Source organism: Pseudophryne corroboree, chromosome 4, assembly GCF_028390025.1.
Source record: "Pseudophryne corroboree isolate aPseCor3 chromosome 4, aPseCor3.hap2, whole genome shotgun sequence".
In the NCBI taxonomy this organism is placed as follows: domain Eukaryota; kingdom Metazoa; phylum Chordata; class Amphibia; order Anura; family Myobatrachidae; genus Pseudophryne; species Pseudophryne corroboree.
This window is the reverse complement of record NC_086447.1, coordinates 421,446,091-421,462,682: the sequence shown is the minus strand read 5'-3', so window position 1 is coordinate 421,462,682 and position 16,592 is coordinate 421,446,091. Positions and strand designations below refer to the sequence as shown.

General features: G+C 44.0%; 1 protein-coding gene across 8 annotated transcripts in view; it reads right to left on the bottom strand.

The window, feature by feature from the left end:
* Nucleotides 1-13,928, bottom strand: part of MYO6 (myosin VI) — a 449,562-nt gene extending 435,634 nt beyond the window's left edge. For all 8 annotated transcript variants that reach the window (XM_063916839.1, XM_063916841.1, XM_063916842.1 and 5 more), the window contains exon 1: nucleotides 13,840-13,928. The gene's annotated coding sequence lies outside the window, so the exon portion shown is untranslated. The remainder of the gene's footprint in view (nucleotides 1-13,839) is intronic.
* Between the last annotated feature and the right edge of the window lie 2,664 nt (nucleotides 13,929-16,592).

The window sequence follows — 16,592 nt, the reverse complement described above, 5'->3', positions numbered from 1 at the left end:
ACCAAAACCAGTTTAAAAAATACATGTTGACCTTTTTTGTGTCGACCATTGTCATGTTGATCTTTTGACCCTGTTGACCTTTGCTACTGTCTACCATTTCCATGTCAACCAATTGGGCTTGACCTATTGACCGAGTTTTTAGTAGATCTGATGAACCATGCCAGTCCTTTTACAATAGTTTTCTTTGAAAATATCTAGTTGAGTCAGTGTTTGTTAACAACATAATCAACCAGTAAATATTTGTTAAATATTTTTATTTGACCAAGAGGCCCCTTTGTTAAGACACTTCCCCCTGCCAAGATCGTGGTCCAGGCGGTGTGATGGGAATAAGAATACACGAGAATGTTTTATTCAGTAAGGGTCACTGACATGTTTTCATTCTGAAACGTGAATAAAATGAATAGGTGTAGGTATGCATGATGTATATGCCAACCTGATACAAACTGCTCCACAATAGACAGGCCAGGTGAAGGATTAAGTTGCATGTGATAAGTTGTTCTCCAATGTTTTGTTTATTGACATTTCACGAAGAGCACGAGACGAAGAATAATAGCCAAACGTTCTCATTTGCAATTGTAATAGCATCTGCTCTACTCCTAGGAATGAACCGAATGAAGTGCGGACGAACAGAGGAACTAAGGTGTCAGTCAGTACATTTAGTACCAATCTATAAAAAGGAAATGGATCGGAATTAGAAGAGTAATTCACTATTTTATTGGACGATCCCTCATCATCTTAAAATATAACATATTTCAGGACCATTACTTCCAATCTGTAATATTCTCTTTATATTTCTCTTAAAGCCTGAGTTACTTGCTGCAACCAGCATGTCAAAAACTCAATATTTGAGAAGTATTAGATAGAAGAAACACATCTTATGTACAGTAGGAACCTTCTTTAACTTGTGCTACTGCAATGGATTCTGTATACTCATATATACTTATTATATTGTATAGATGTGGTCATACTGTATTCTCCACTGTAATTAAACACACTCTAAAAAGGTAAAAGAAAGTTGTAGAAAGATAATAATAACCGGTATATTTACACCGTCATATATTGCAGTACATTTTGTGATCCATGGGGTACATTGGTCTTTTTGTCTGCATTAAAAACAAAAATCTTGTTTTTATATTTTATTTTAAATAAAAATATAAGTTCAACTTAATTTGAAACACTCCCTTTTTTTTCTTTTCTTATACAGTATTTAATTGAAGGACGTTCTGAAACGGTCATTGTTTTACTATGTCTTTTCGTATATATCCAGTCTGTAATTGATTATTGCCTCAATAAACATATTTTGCACTAAAAATATAAGTTAAATGACTTCCTTTAAGTAAAGATTTCATTCAACATGAAAAAAATATTACCGACATCCTGTTTGAACTTTGCTCATCTTGTCACAACCCTACTTTCCATAAATGTGACCATGAATAAATGACTATAGTAATATTAACACACACCACACCCGTTGGCTTGCAATATATTTTCAGATATTATGCTGCTATGACATAGGAAGTCTGTGTCAAACATTACGCTACTGATATCATGTTGTTCACAAAGATCGGTACCTTGAGTCCTATTATTATTTCTTTCGTTATTTATTCATGGTCAGGAGACCACCGGTAAGCATGTCAATGCCAGGATCCCAGCAGCGGAATCCCAGCGGGGGGTGGCGAGTGCAGCAAGCCCCTTGCGGGCTCGGTGACGACCTACGATCGCCACAGGTTCTATTCCTATTCTATGGGTGTCGTGGACACCCACGAGTGGGAATAGTCCCTGTTGGTCGGCATGCCGACTGTCAGGATTGTGAGTAGGGGAGGTCATGTGACCGTCAGTCTCCTGACCACCGGTCACATAACTGCCTCCAGTATTGCACATGACAACTCAGAGCAGTGAGGAAGCTCAAGGACAACTACGCAAATCAGATGAGGAAGAAGCATGCAGAAGATGTACTGTAGCAAAAATCATACACATTCAATTGAAACCGCCATCTGCTCAAGGATGTTGGGAGGAAGACTGAAGATTAAATGAACAATGCTAATGGCTTCCACATGAGCAGTATCGTTCAAAAGACTCAAATCTGTTTGGTTGTGGCAATATGAACAACTTTGCAATTTCCAAACATCAACATATGGGGCAACGGTATGTTACATCACACAGGCAGAGGTTGCCGAATTCTTCCCGGCAGCGAAAATAAATGTTTCCTTGCAGTGCTCCGGCGTTACTAGTCAAAGTAGTTACTTCAAGATTGCAAAACATCCCTTTGGGGGATATGTACTAAGCCTTGGAGAGTGATAAGTGAAGCAGTTGCCCAAAGTAACAAATCAGCTACTAAGTGCAATTTCAAAGACCGTGAGGTAGATGTATCAAAGCTTGGAGAGAGATAAAGTAGCTAGCAGTCAGCAGTAAACTGCTATTTTATAGACTGTGGGGTCTATTTACTAAGCTTTGGATGGAGATAAAGTTGCTGGAGATAAAGTACCAGCCAATCAGCTCCTAACTGCCATGTCACAGGCTGGGTTTGAAAAATAGCAGTTAAGAGCTGATTGGCTGGTACTTTATCTCCATGTAGGGCTTAGTAAATAGACCCCTCTGTTTGAAAAATGACAGGAGCTCGTTGGTTGGTACTGTATCTCTCTCTAAGCATTGGTACATCTGCCCCTGTGCTAATTAAGGGGGAGATTTCTCAAAGCTTGGAGACAAAAAATAAGAATTTACTTACCGATAATTCTATTTCTCATAGTCCGTAGTGGATGCTGGGGACTCCGTCAGGACCATGGGGAATAGCGGCTCCGCAGGAGACAGGGCACATCTAAAGAAAGCTTTTAGGATCACATGGTGTGTACTGGCTCCTCCCCCCATGACCCTCCTCCAAGCCTCAGTTAGGTACTGTGCCCGGACGAGCGTACACAATAAGGAAGGATCTTGAATCCCGGGTAAGACTCATACCAGCCACACCAATCACACTGTACAACTTGTGATCTGAACCCAGTTAACAGTATGATAACAAACGAAGTAGCCTCTGAAAAGATGGCTCACAACAATAATAATAACCCGATTTTTGTAACAATAACTATGTACAAGTATTGCAGACAATCCGCACTTGGGATGGGCGCCCAGCATCCACTACGGACTATGAGAAATAGAATTATCGGTAAGTAAATTCTTATTTTCTCTAACGTCCTAGTGGATGCTGGGGACTCCGTCAGGACCATGGGGATTATACCAAAGCTCCCAAACGGGCGGGAGAGTGCGGATGACTCTGCAGCACCGAATGAGAGAACTCCAGGTCCTCCTTAGCCAGAGTATCAAATTTGTAAAATTTTACAAACGTGTTCTCCCCTGACCACGTAGCTGCTCGGCAAAGTTGTAATGCCGAGACCCCTCGGGCAGCCGCCCAAGATGAGCCCACCTTCCTTGTGGAGTGGGCCTTTACAGATTTAGGCTGTGGCAGGCCTGCCACAGAATGTGCAAGTTGGATTGTGCTACAGATCCAACGCGCAATCGTCTGCTTAGACGCAGGAGCACCCATCTTGTTGGGTGCATACAATATAAACAACGAGTCAGATTTTCTGACTCCAGCTGTCCTTGAAATATATATTTTTAATGCTCTGACAACGTCCAGTAACTTGGAGTCCTCCAAGTCGCTAGTAGCCGCAGGCACCACAATAGGCTGGTTCAAGTGAAAAGCCGAAACCACCTTAGGGAGAAAATGAGGACGTGTCCGCAGTTCTGCCCTGTCCGAATGGAAAATCAGATATGGGCTTTTGTACGATAAAGCCGCCAACTATGAAACTCTCCTGGCTGAAGCCAGGGCCAGTAGCATGGTTACTTTCCATGTAAGATACTTCAAATCTACAGATTTGAGAGGCTCAAACCAATGAGATTTGAGAAAATCCAAAACTACGTTTAGATCCCACGGTGCCACTGGGGGCACAATCGGGGGCTGTATATGTAGTACACCCTTGACAAAAGTTTGTACTTCAGGCACTGAAGCCAATTCCTTCTGGAAGAAGATTGATAAGGCCGAAATTTGAACTTTAATAGACCCCAATTTGAGGCCCATAGACAATCCTGCCTGCAGGAAATGTAAGAATCGACCCAATTGAAATTCTTCCGTTGGGGCCTTCTTGGCTTCACACCACGCAACATATTTTCTCCAAATGCGGTGATAATGTTGTGCGGTCACTTCCTTCCTAGCCTTAATCAAGGTAGGAATAACTTCCTCTGGAATGCCCTTTTCTTTTAGAATCCGGCGTTCAACCGCCATGCCGTCAAACGCAGTAGCGGTAAGTCTTGGAACATACAAGGTCCCTGCTGAAGCAGATCCCTTCTTAGAGGTAGAGGCCACGGATCCTCCGTGAGCATCTCTTGAAGTTCCGGATACCAAGTTCTTCTTGGCCAATCCGGAGCCACTAGTATTGTTCTTACTCCCCTTTTCCGAATAATTCTCAGTACCTTTGGTATGAGAGGCAGAGGAGGAAACACATACACTGACTGGTACACCCATGGTGTTACCAGAGCGTCCACAGCTATTGCCTGAGGGTCTCTTGACCTGGCGCAATATCTGTCCAGTTTTTTGTTGAGGCGAGACGCCATCATATCCACCTTTGGTTTTTCCCAACGGTTCACAATCATGTGGAAAACTTCCGGATGAAGTCCCCACTCTCCCGGGTGAAGGTCGTGTCTGCTGAGGAAGTCTGCTTCCCAGTTGTCCACTCCCGGGATGAACACTGCTGACAGTGCTATGACATGATTTTCCGCCCAGCGAAGAATCCTTGCAGCTTCTGTCATTGCTCTTCTGCTTCTCGTGCCGCCTTGTCTGTTTACGTGGGCGACTGCCGTGATGTTGTCCGACTGGATCAACACCGGCTGACCCTGAAGCAGCGGTTTTGCCAAGCTTAGAGCATTGTAGATCGCTCTTAGCTCCAGTATATTTATGTGAAGAGACGTCTCCAGGTCTGACCATACACCCTGGAAGTTTCTTCCCTGTGTGACTGCTCCCCAGCCCCGTAGGCTGGCATCCGTAGTCACCAGGACCCAGTCCTGTATGCCGAACCTGCGGCCCTCTAACAGATGGGCACTCTGCAACCACCACAGGAGAGACAACCTTGTTCTTGGTGACAGTGTTATCCGCTGATGCATGTGCAGATGCGATCCGGACCATTTGTCCAGCAGATCCCACTGAAATGTTCGTGCATGGAATCTGCCGAATGGAATTGCTTCGTAAGAAGCCACCATCTTTCCCAGGACTCTTGTGCATTGATGTACTGACACAGTTCCTGGTTTTAGGAGGTTCCTGACCAGTTCGGATAACTCCCTTGCTTTCTCCTCCGGGAGAAACACCTTTTTCTGAACCGTGTCCAGAATCATTCCCAGGAACAGCAGACGTGTTGTCGGGGTCAATTGAGATTTTGGAAGATTCAGAATCCACCCGTGTTGCTGAAGCACTACTTGGGTTAGTGCTACACCGACTTCCAGCTGTTCTCTGGACTTTGCCCTTATCAGGAGATCGTCCAAGTAAGGGATAATTAATACGCCTTTTCTTCGTAGAAGAACCATCATTTCGGTCATTACCTTGGTAAAGACCCGAGGGGCCGTGGACAAACCAAACGGCAGCGTTTGAAACTGATAATGACAGTCTTGTATCACGAACCTGAGATACCCTTGGTGTGAGGGGTAAATTGGGACATGCAGATAAGCATCTTTTATGTCCAGGGACACCCTGAAGTCCCCTTCTTCCAGATTCGCTATCACTGCTCTGAGTGACTCCATCTTGAACTTGAATTTCTGTATGTACAGGTTCAAGGATTTCAGATTTAGAATAGGTCTTACCGAGCCGTCCGGCTTCGGTACCACAAATAGTGTGGAATAATACCCCTTTCCCTGTTGTAGGAGGGGTACCTTGACTATCACCTGCTGAGAATACAGCTTGTGAATGGCTTCCAATACCGTCGTCCTTTCTGAGGGAGACGTTGGTAAAGCAGACTTTAGGAACCGGCGAGGGGGAGACCTTTCGAACTCCAACATGTAACCCTGAGATACTATCTGCAGGATCCACGGGTCCACCTGTGAGCGAGCCCACTGATTGCTGAAAATCTTTAGTCGACCCCCCACCGCTCCTGAGTCCGCTTGTAAAGCCCCAGCGTCATGCTGATGGCTTTGTAGAACCCGGGGCGGGCTTCTGGTCCTGGGCAGGGGCTGCTTGCTGCCCTCTCTTACCCTTTCCTCTGCCTCGCGGCAGATAAGACTGTCCTTTTGCTCGCTTGTTTTTATAGGAGCGAAAGGACTGCGGCTGAAAAGACGGTGTCTTTTTCTGTTGGGAGGGGGTCTGAGGTAAAAAAGTGGATTTGCCGGCAGTTGCCGTGGCCACCAGATCCGATAGACCGACCCCAAATAATTCCTCTCCTTTATATGGCAACACTTCCATATGCCTTTTGGAATCCGCATCACCTGACCACTGTCGCGTCCATAAACTTCTTCTGGCAGATATGGACATCGCACTTACTCTTGATGCTAGAGTACAAATATCCCTCTGAGCATCTCGCATATAAAGAAACGCATCCTTTAATTGCTCTAGAGTCAATAAAATACTGTCCCTATCCAGGGTATCAATATTTTCAGTCAGGGAATCCAACCACACTACCCCAGCACTGCACATCCAGGCTGAGGCTATTGCCGGTCGCAGTATAACACCAGTATGAGTGTATATACTTTTCAGGTTAGTTTCCAGCCTCCTATCCGCTGGATCCTTGAGGGCGGCCGTATCAGGAGACGGCAACGCCACTTGCTTTGATAAACGTGTGAGCGCCTTATCCACCCTAGGGGGTGTTTCCCAGCGCGTCCTAACCTCTGGTGGGAAAGGGTATAATGCCAATAACTTCTTAGAAATTAGCAGTTTTCTATCTGGGTTAACCCACGCTTCATCACACACGTCATTCAATTCCTCTGATTCTGGAAAAGCTACAGGTAGTTTTTTCACCCCCCACATAATACCCCTTTTTGAGGTACCAGCAGTATCAGAGATCTGCAAAGCCTCCTTCATTGCCGTGATCATATAACATGTGGCCCTGTTGGAAAATAAGTTTGTTTCTTCACCGTCGACACTAGATTCATCTGTGTCGGTACCCGTGTCGACTGACTGAGGTAAGGGACGTTTTACAGCCCCTGACGGTGTCTGAGACGCCTGAGCCGGTACTGACTGGTTTTCCGGCCGTCTCATTTCGTCTACTGACTTTTGTAATGTACTAACATTATCACGTAATTCCATAACTAAAGCCATCCATTCCGGTGTCGACTCCCTAGGGGGTGACATCACCATTACCGGCAATTGCTCTGCCTCCACACCAACATCGTCCTCATACATGTCGACACACACGTACCGACACACAGCAGCCACACAGGGAATGCTCTAATCGAAGACAGGACCCCCTTAGCCCTTTGGGGAGACAGAGGGAGAGTTTGCCAGCACACACCAAAAGCGCTATAAATGTATATAAACAACCCTAAAAGGTGTTGTTTTTGTTATAAGCGCTTTTAATATATAAATATCGCCAATTTATGCCCCCCTTCTCTTTGTTACCCTGTTTCTGTAGTGCAGTGCAGGGGAGAGTCCTGGGAGCCTTCCTCACAGCGGAGCCGAGCAGGAAAATGGCGCTGAGTGCTGAGGAGAATAAGCTCCGCCCCTTTTCCGGCGGGCTTTTCTCCCGGGTTTTGAGAAATCTGGCCTGGGTTAAATACATACATATAGCCTTAATGGCTATATGTGATGTATTATTTGCCACTAAAGGTATTTAATATTGCTGCCCAGGGCGCCCCCAGCAGCGCCCTGCACCCTCCGTGACTGGTCAGTGAGAAGTGTGTAGCAACAATGGCGCACAGCTGCCATGCTGTGCGCTACCTTCATGAAGACTGAAGAGTCTTCTGCCGCCTGTTTCCGGACCTCCGATCTTCAGCATCTGTAAGGGGGGTCGGCGGCGCGGCTCCGGGACGAACCCCAGGATGACCTGTGTTCCGACTCCCTCTGAAGCTATGTCCAGTAGCCTAAGACTCCAATCCATCCTGCACGCAGGTGAGTTGAAAATCTCTCCCCTAAGTCCCTCGATGCAGTGAGCCTGTTGCCAGCAGGACTCACTGAGATTTAAAACCTAAAAAAACTTTTTCTAAGCAGCTCTTTAGGAGAGCCACCTAGATTGCACCCTGCTCGGACGGGCACAAAAACCTACCTGAGGCTTGGAGGAGGGTCATGGGGGGAGGAGCCAGTACACACCATGTGATCCTAAAAGCTTTCTTTAGATGTGCCCTGTCTCCTGCGGAGCCGCTATTCCCCATGGTCCTGACGGAGTCCCCAGCATCCACTAGGACGTTAGAGAAAGTGGTTTGATAAATCCACCCCTAAATAACAGATGCTGGCTGGTTGCTTGATTTGAGCAACTTCTTCTCTTTATCATTCTCAAAAGCTTGATACATCTCCCCTGTGCGGTGTATAAGCAGGCAGATCAGATCAATGTAGAAAATGAATCAAAATAGTTCCGTGCCAATTCAAAAGTAATGCCAATAAATACTAAAAAATACCACAGAATAATGTCTGATAAAACTCTTCGTTGTATCTGGTCAGGTAGTGCAGTTCTTAAGTAGCAGTTCTAGTTATATAGGGGTCTATGTATTAAGCCTTGGAGAGAGATAAAGTACCAACTAACCAGCTCCTGTCATTTTTCAAACGCAGCCTGTAACATGGCAGTTAGGAGCTGATTGGCTGGTACTTTAACCCTGTCCACCTTATCTCTCTCCAATGCTTAGTACATAGACCTCATAGTTACTTGTATATGGCACACATATTAGACAACGCTTTTACATAGACTACTTGGCCATGCATATCAGTCTTTGCTCTGCTGGAGCTTACAATCTATATTCCTGTCACATGGCCACACACACACACTAGTTAATGTCATTGCCAACATCCAATAAAACCTCCCAGCATGTTTTTACCAGAGCATGCAAGCATGGGGAGAACATACAAACAACACACACAGAGGGCTCTAGAGATAATAATGTGTCCCCTGCACTATGCCTGTAATACTTTTTTGCTCTCTGGTACAGCAAATATATTGTATTTTACAATGATTAGAACACTTGTAGAGAAGTCAAATAAATTCTGTAGTTATGTGTGCCATATCACTATAACCTTGCATACAGGTAAAGCATAGTTTACTTGATCGCAAAAATATTCCCATACACTTCTCTGCAGGAAATCTGGGGGGGGAAGACAACCAACCAAACAGAGCATTCCTCAGATCCTGGAGATGAGCAAGTAACAGGAAACATGGAAATGTGCAGAAAGACAAGCAGTACATCACTACGCTAAATGAAATGTACATATGTTGGACAACACAAACAGTTGAAAATCTTTAACACGCTGCAAACTAGCAAGAAACTAGGCACATTAAACACAACAAATGTGCCATAATAAAATCATTATAGTGGAGATAAATCTTCTGCTCAATTAAGAAAATAATATTCACAATTATCACAACCATAAATAAGAGAAAACTATCTGCACAGCGCTAGGATATGGCAGCTTGAAACATAAAATGTTACTTGCTTACAAACATCAAATGTACTTTATTATTTTTAGTCAATGCAATTTATATTACAGCTGTCTACCAGTGTATTAGAATTTTTGTTGGGAGCCAATTAACCTACTGTACCAGTATATTTTTGGAGTGTGGGAGGAAACCGGAGTACCCAGAAGAAAACCCACACTAGTACAGGGAGAATATGCAAACTCCACACAGTTAGGGCCATGGTGGGAATCGGACCCATGACCTCAATACTGTGAGGCAGTAATGCTAACCATTACACCATCCGTACTGACCAAATCCTTTCACAAATAATTATATTTGACAAAGCATATTATTAGTGCCAAAATCTTGATCTTCAAAGTAATGGGCCCTACACATTTACAGATTACACTGAAAGATATGAACGATCTTGTTCATTAATGAACGAGATATCGTTCATATCTTTCAGTGTGTAGGCGCCAACGATGAACGATGCGCGGCTCCACGCTCGTTTATCCATGCATGCCAATATGGACACTATCGTCCATATTAACAAGCAGGGCTATGGGGCCGGGTGACGGGGGAAGTGAGGAAACTTAACTCCCCCCATCACCCCCTGCCGGATCGGCCGTCTGCCACCTCAGCGGGCAATCGGCCAGTGTGTAGGGCCTAACTTTATTCTAAACTATAAAATGTTTGATGACTCTTCGCTGAGCTAATGTGTTTATACCAAAACATGTATACTGCAACTGAATAAGAAATGCTTTACATTACCATTATAGGAAAACTGAATAAAAGTTACTGCATATGTTATTTTTGGAGAATAAATAACATACTGTATGACATAATTTAAAGAGGTGTACAAGATATATCTGGAGTAAATTATACAGTTGAGAGTCAAACACAGGAATGCTACCAAAAGACAGTAAAGAGATCTTCAAAATTGTCAGGAGATTCAATCCATTGTGGGCCTGATTTATAGTTGAACGCTAGGCGGATGTTTTCGCAGTTGAGCGATTATTGGTAAACTGCGAATGTGTCACTGCCAAAATGCGCTCGCACAGCGATTGATTTGTGATTACGCTCACAGTGAAGATTCACTCACAAGAGATTGACAGGAAGCAGAAGTTTAGGGGAGGTAGCAGTGAGTGTTGGAAAAAATGGAGGCATGTCGGGACTATTTTAGGGGCATGTATCAGCCTTCGACTGTGATCCTGTACGCAGGAATTAGGTGTCCGGCATCTCAGTTGAGGCGGACATTCTGAGTGACCTTAAGACGTACACGAGGAGTCAGTGGTGTTTGGATCTGTGGCGATGCTACAAATGTGTATGCAGTTGCGGGCAGCTGCGAAGACTCAAGTTGTCGCCTCTAGATAATCCCAGCGGCTGTCACATTAGGATATTTTGACACATCCTCCGATTCAAAAATCGCATCTGGGGCAGCGTTAGCGCACATATGCATCAGGCCCTATGTTACCACACTTTTGTAAGGTAAATCGACACTGATAATAACCTGACCTTAGTGAGATAAACTTAGGCGTCAACAAACAGGTTAGACTACAGGTACTATCTTTAAACTAATTGTGATTCTTGCATAACCATGACCCAAAAGTGTGGAGGAGTCATTGCAGGGTTTGGTTATAATTAGTCTGCACATAAAGTACAAAACCTATCACCTGTATGTGTGCTTTTTACCTTAGCAAAAGTATAGAGAAACAAAGGCCAGAACCAGTTTTCATCTGGCAAAAAAAAAACCAAACACAATATCTGTGGGTGGCTAGCCAAAGAGCAACTCACATTCCTAGTAACAAAACTGGTCATCTTTGTAAATGTAGTCACAATTTGACCACTGTTAGCCTGGATGTGTAGTCATCTTCTGATCACATTAACAGGTCACAGTGATGCCAGTACTGAAAGAACTGAACATGAAAATGAAAAACCAATTACTAGAAACTAGTATAAAATAGCCATTTCAGACAACAAAAAAAAAACATGTGCAACATAAAAGCAAAATTAATTCCACTAAATATCCCATTAAAGAATACTATAATAAAAAAAGAACGAGAATTATGCAACAAAAGTTGCAATATTACACAAGAACAACATTGTCATTCATTTATACACTTTGATAAGCTTTCAGTAATGCATTGAAACATAAGCAGTTTTTATATCACTTTGAATAGTTTTTACATTGTACACAGTCAAAATTGTTCACTGAAACATCAATTATCAAAAATATCTGGCGTCAGGACTCACGTTTAACATGAATAACATGCATTTGGAAACACAAACAGAATATAAATATAACATTTTCATAAAGTCTTAACCCAGTGGTTCACAAACTGTGTGCCTAGGCACCCTTGGGTGCCATGAGGCTCTTGCAGGGGTGCTTTGGGATTGTGGTACAGAACCAAATCAAATTATTTATGTTCAAAGTGATTGGCAGCCACCCGCGCTGGTTTTGCCCATAATAAAACACGTGAACAACCAGGAGCACAATTCTGTACACCACCACATAACTGAACCTAAGGATGACACAATTTACATTATTTTATTTTTTCTAAATTTAAATCGATAAACTTTTTCATTGGGGTGTTTCTAAATCCAACATAACACAGCTAGAACACCACAATACAATAGACTTTTTAATTTAACTTTTCATTTTTTCCATGGTACTAGAAACCAGGTAGTATATGCTATTTTATGCTCAAAATTGTACTCGACCACTATAGCTGCTTATATTACTGATTGCATAAATTAATACTCGCATATCATTTTACAGCAACTCATTGAACCACGCACAATAACTCTGAGAAGAGTTAAAAAATATTGTAAACCTGGATCAGAGAAAAAGCCAAGTCTCTTAGAATAAGGATGTACAGACGTATTCCTAATATTTCTACTGCAGTCCCATGCTAATACCTCTGCCAGGAGAGATGTTATTGGCTTGCAACTTGCTGGCCTAAAGTTGTAGAAATGTGCATGTTTATTACGTATTTTACTGACTACTGGGGGTAATTCTGAGTTGATCGCAGCAGGAATTTTTTTAGCAGTTGGGCAAAACCATGTGCACTGCAGGGGGGGGCAGATATTACATGTGCAGAGAGAGTTAGATTTGGGTGGGTTATTTTGTTTCTGTGCAGGGTAAATACTGGCTGCTTTATTTTTACACTGCAATTTCGATTGTAGATTGAACACGCCCCACCCAAATCTAACTCTCTCTGCACATGTTATATCTGCCCCACCTGCAGTGCACATGGTTTTGCCCATCTGCTAACAAAATTCCTGCTGCGATCAACTCAGAATTACCCCCACTGTGCACATCACTCTTTTTTTTTTTTCTAAACTTTCAGTGGAGATCAAACTGTTAGCACACATTGCCAAGTGTACGAGGGGGTGGGGGGCACATTAATCCTCAATGGAATCCAAAATCTTACATTGTACACTACACTCACAAAGTGGAAAACACAAACGTATTTTACCTGTAATAATTATCTAACAAATTAACAGAAGCTAAAAAGCAAAATTACCGAGGCTTAGACATGTGTTCATTAACGTGTTAAACAACCCAACTGCTATTGGAAAACTTTTTCAATCAGCAATGTGGTACTGGTCTGGTGGGAATTTTTCTGTGTGCTGTTAATGAATATACAGTAGGACTGAGGAATGAATGAGATCAACTGTCACCCTTGTACTCTAAAGGAACCTTAGGATTCCTCTATAGCCAATGATTTATACATCTTCTATTGAAAACAAAATATTGCAAATATATAAAACAGGTGGCATCACCCGATGTTCTGTACTAATAGATTCTGCAATTGGTATAATCACATATATTATATATCCCAACAGAGACAAACATAGATACCACAAGTCAGTTACAATGAGGAGAATATTAAGAGTGGGGGATATGAATGAAGAAAAAAAGTTACATCATGATCCCATAATCCAGAGAGAGGGGAAATAAAGGATCCAGGAAGAGTGGTTCATCCATGATCAGAAAGGGGGTGGAGAATGGGACTCTGAGTGGGGAGGGTGGCTGACAGAGAGCTGTGGTCACTGGAGAAAATAAACATTAAACTCCTAACTACATGAAAGTGTGGCAGCACAAGTGCCCGGCGAGAGAGGCCGGCAGGTAAGGCTGTGTCTCTGCAGCAGCTACACATGAAACTCCTACAGTACAGTAGCAACGGGTGAATGCTACATGGAGCAGAGGTAGAGCAAAGATCACTCTCTGGTCCATACTCCACACCCGTGCACAGGAGCACTTACTCACCCTACTGTCTTCCTGCAGCACCGCAGAGCCGGGGACACACGGACACAGGGAGACGGGGACCTCGCTTACTCTCTGACCCCCGGAGCACTGCACAGCCCAGCAGCCGCTCCAGCTCACCGCCCAGCAGTCAGTACCGGAGCACAGCAGCCGCCGCTGACGTCAGCATCAGCCGGGCCCAGCCCTCCTCCATGGCCGGGAGAGAAGGAGGAGCACCTGGACAGGGAATGACAGCAGCACCCTGACCTCACCCTGTGGCATCAGTCACACCTTGTCTGCATGGATACTCCCATATACAAGGCTGTCATTAGCTTCCTTTATGTAACAAGTGGCTCTGCATATGGGGTTATCAGGCTGCATTTACTAGTAACAGGCCTGTGTGTCACCAATGTGTACTCACACTGTTACTCTCAGCAGTTTGTAGGACGTGTCACACATTTATTTAGCTGGAATTCATTCTTAAAATAATACTTTCTAGATAACAAAAAGATCTGTACTTTCCATGCATGGTAGGATTCCTCTTTTGACTGTCAAAATAATAATAAAAATCAGTAAACACATAAATAATGAAGACACCAGTGGTGGATGAAGGCAGTATGGTTCCTTGAATTGGATATGGTCAGCGCACAGATGTGAGGATGTTTGTGAAGATTTGAAGGCTGAGGGGGAGGGGGGGGGGAGAAGGAGGAATATCAATTTAGTTAATGACTGTGTGTGAAATGATTAAAGAAATGAGGTGTGTCATGCAGACCACCCTTTGTATATGACCTATGGTAAAGGTGCCCTAACAGGAACACCTGACATTCACCCATCAGGGGTCAATCCATATCAGGGTATACCATTTAGAAGGGTATACTGTACAAAGGGTGGTCTGCATGACACACCTGATAGAGACTTTTTTACCCACAAATAAATATCAGATCTCAAATCAGTACAAACATAGTCCTCATTTCTTTAATCATTTCACACACAGTCATTAACTAAATTGATATTCCTCCCCCCCTCCTCTCAGCCTTCAAATCTTCACACACATCCTCACATCTGAGTGCGCTGACCATATCCAATTCATAATTCAGTAGGAGGTTGGACACCTCCAGGTCTAGCAGCACCAATTCCCTACATTTCCCTCCCCCAGTGAGCGCAGTCTCCCATTTTTTCTTTTGATATCACAGTATAGTTCCTTAGGCTGTACTACACCTTGGGGGTCATTCCGACACGATCGCACGCTGTGCTTCCTCGCAGCCGTGCAATCGGGTCGGAACTGCGCATACGTGGTGACCGCATTGCGCAGGCGAGTTGCTGCCACCACCGCTAACGAAGAAAGGGGTCGCAGCGGCAACTGCAAGATGATTGACAGGAGGAAGGCGGAACCGGGCGTTAACTCACCATTTTCTGGGCGTGGAGATCCAAACACAGGTGTGTCGAGGCGTTTGGAGGGCGGATGTCTGACGTCAATTCCGGGACCTGCAACGCTGGATTGATCGCACAGGGTAAGTAACTCTTACCCTGGTCTTGTTCTACACAAAACTTTTTTTGCATAGCAGGGCTGCACAAGCGATCACAGCCTTGCTATGCAAAAATCCACTCCCCCATAGGCTGCGTCTAGTTGATCGCACAAGCAGCAAAAAGTTGCAGCCCGTGTGATCAACTCGGATTGACCCCCCATGGCCGTACAACTATATGTCATCATGTGATATGCCACTGCCTTTTTCTTGCTATTCTCTATGCAGTGAGGATAGCAATAGATGTGCACCCATACACACCAGCCTTAAAATGCCCTGCATACTATGGATAGCTCAGTGGTACTGTATGCAGTCAAAATACCGACATCGGAAAGCATTATCCTAATGTCTGCATTTCAATTAGGGTTATCGCCAGTCTTAGCTTTAGGGACAGAATAACAGTAAAAAGGACATATTGACATTTCAGCAATGTCGATATAACATCCGTGTCGACATGCTGTATGTCAACTCAGTCAATATTATGGGCATGTCAACATGTCCAGTGTCGTCATTAAACCATGTAGACATTCTGACATAATGAATATCAACATTGTGAAGGTAAACAAAATACACCATGCTTATATTGTTTATGTGCTTTGTTAGGCACTAAGGAACCCTTCTGGCGCCATATAAATAATAATAAACTATCATAATAACAATTGCAGAGAAAAATGTGGGTTCCCCTTTAGGTTAGTGTCACCTGGCACTTTCAATCATAGCACGTTTATAACTAGAAAGTTCTACCGTTCATTGTATTAAAATCCATTTAGTGTCACACAGGACAGCCAGGCTGAGATAGGAGTACAAACAGCAGTACATCAGAGCAACTCTCCAGTGGTATGAAATAAGGATACAGGGTAATTCAATTCTGAACACTGGGTGATTTTTGCAGCCCTGCGATCAGATAGTTGACAGCCTACAGGGGGAGTGTGTTTTCGCTGTGCAAGTGTGCGAACGCATGTGTAGCAGAGCTGCACAAACTAATTTTGTGCAGTTTCTGCACAGCCCAGGACTTACTCAGCCGCTGCGATCACATCAGCCTGTTCGGGACCGTCAGACACCCTCCCTTTAAATGCTTGGTCCCACCTGCGTTTTTCCGGACACTCCCTGAAAACGGTCAGTTGCCACCCACAAACGGCCTCTTCCTGTCAATTTCCTTGCAAACGCCCGTGCGAAAGGATCCTTCGCGCAATCCTGTCACAGGGTGCCGGTCCCTGTAGCAGCCATCCATCACGACGGGGCAGTGCGTCTCAG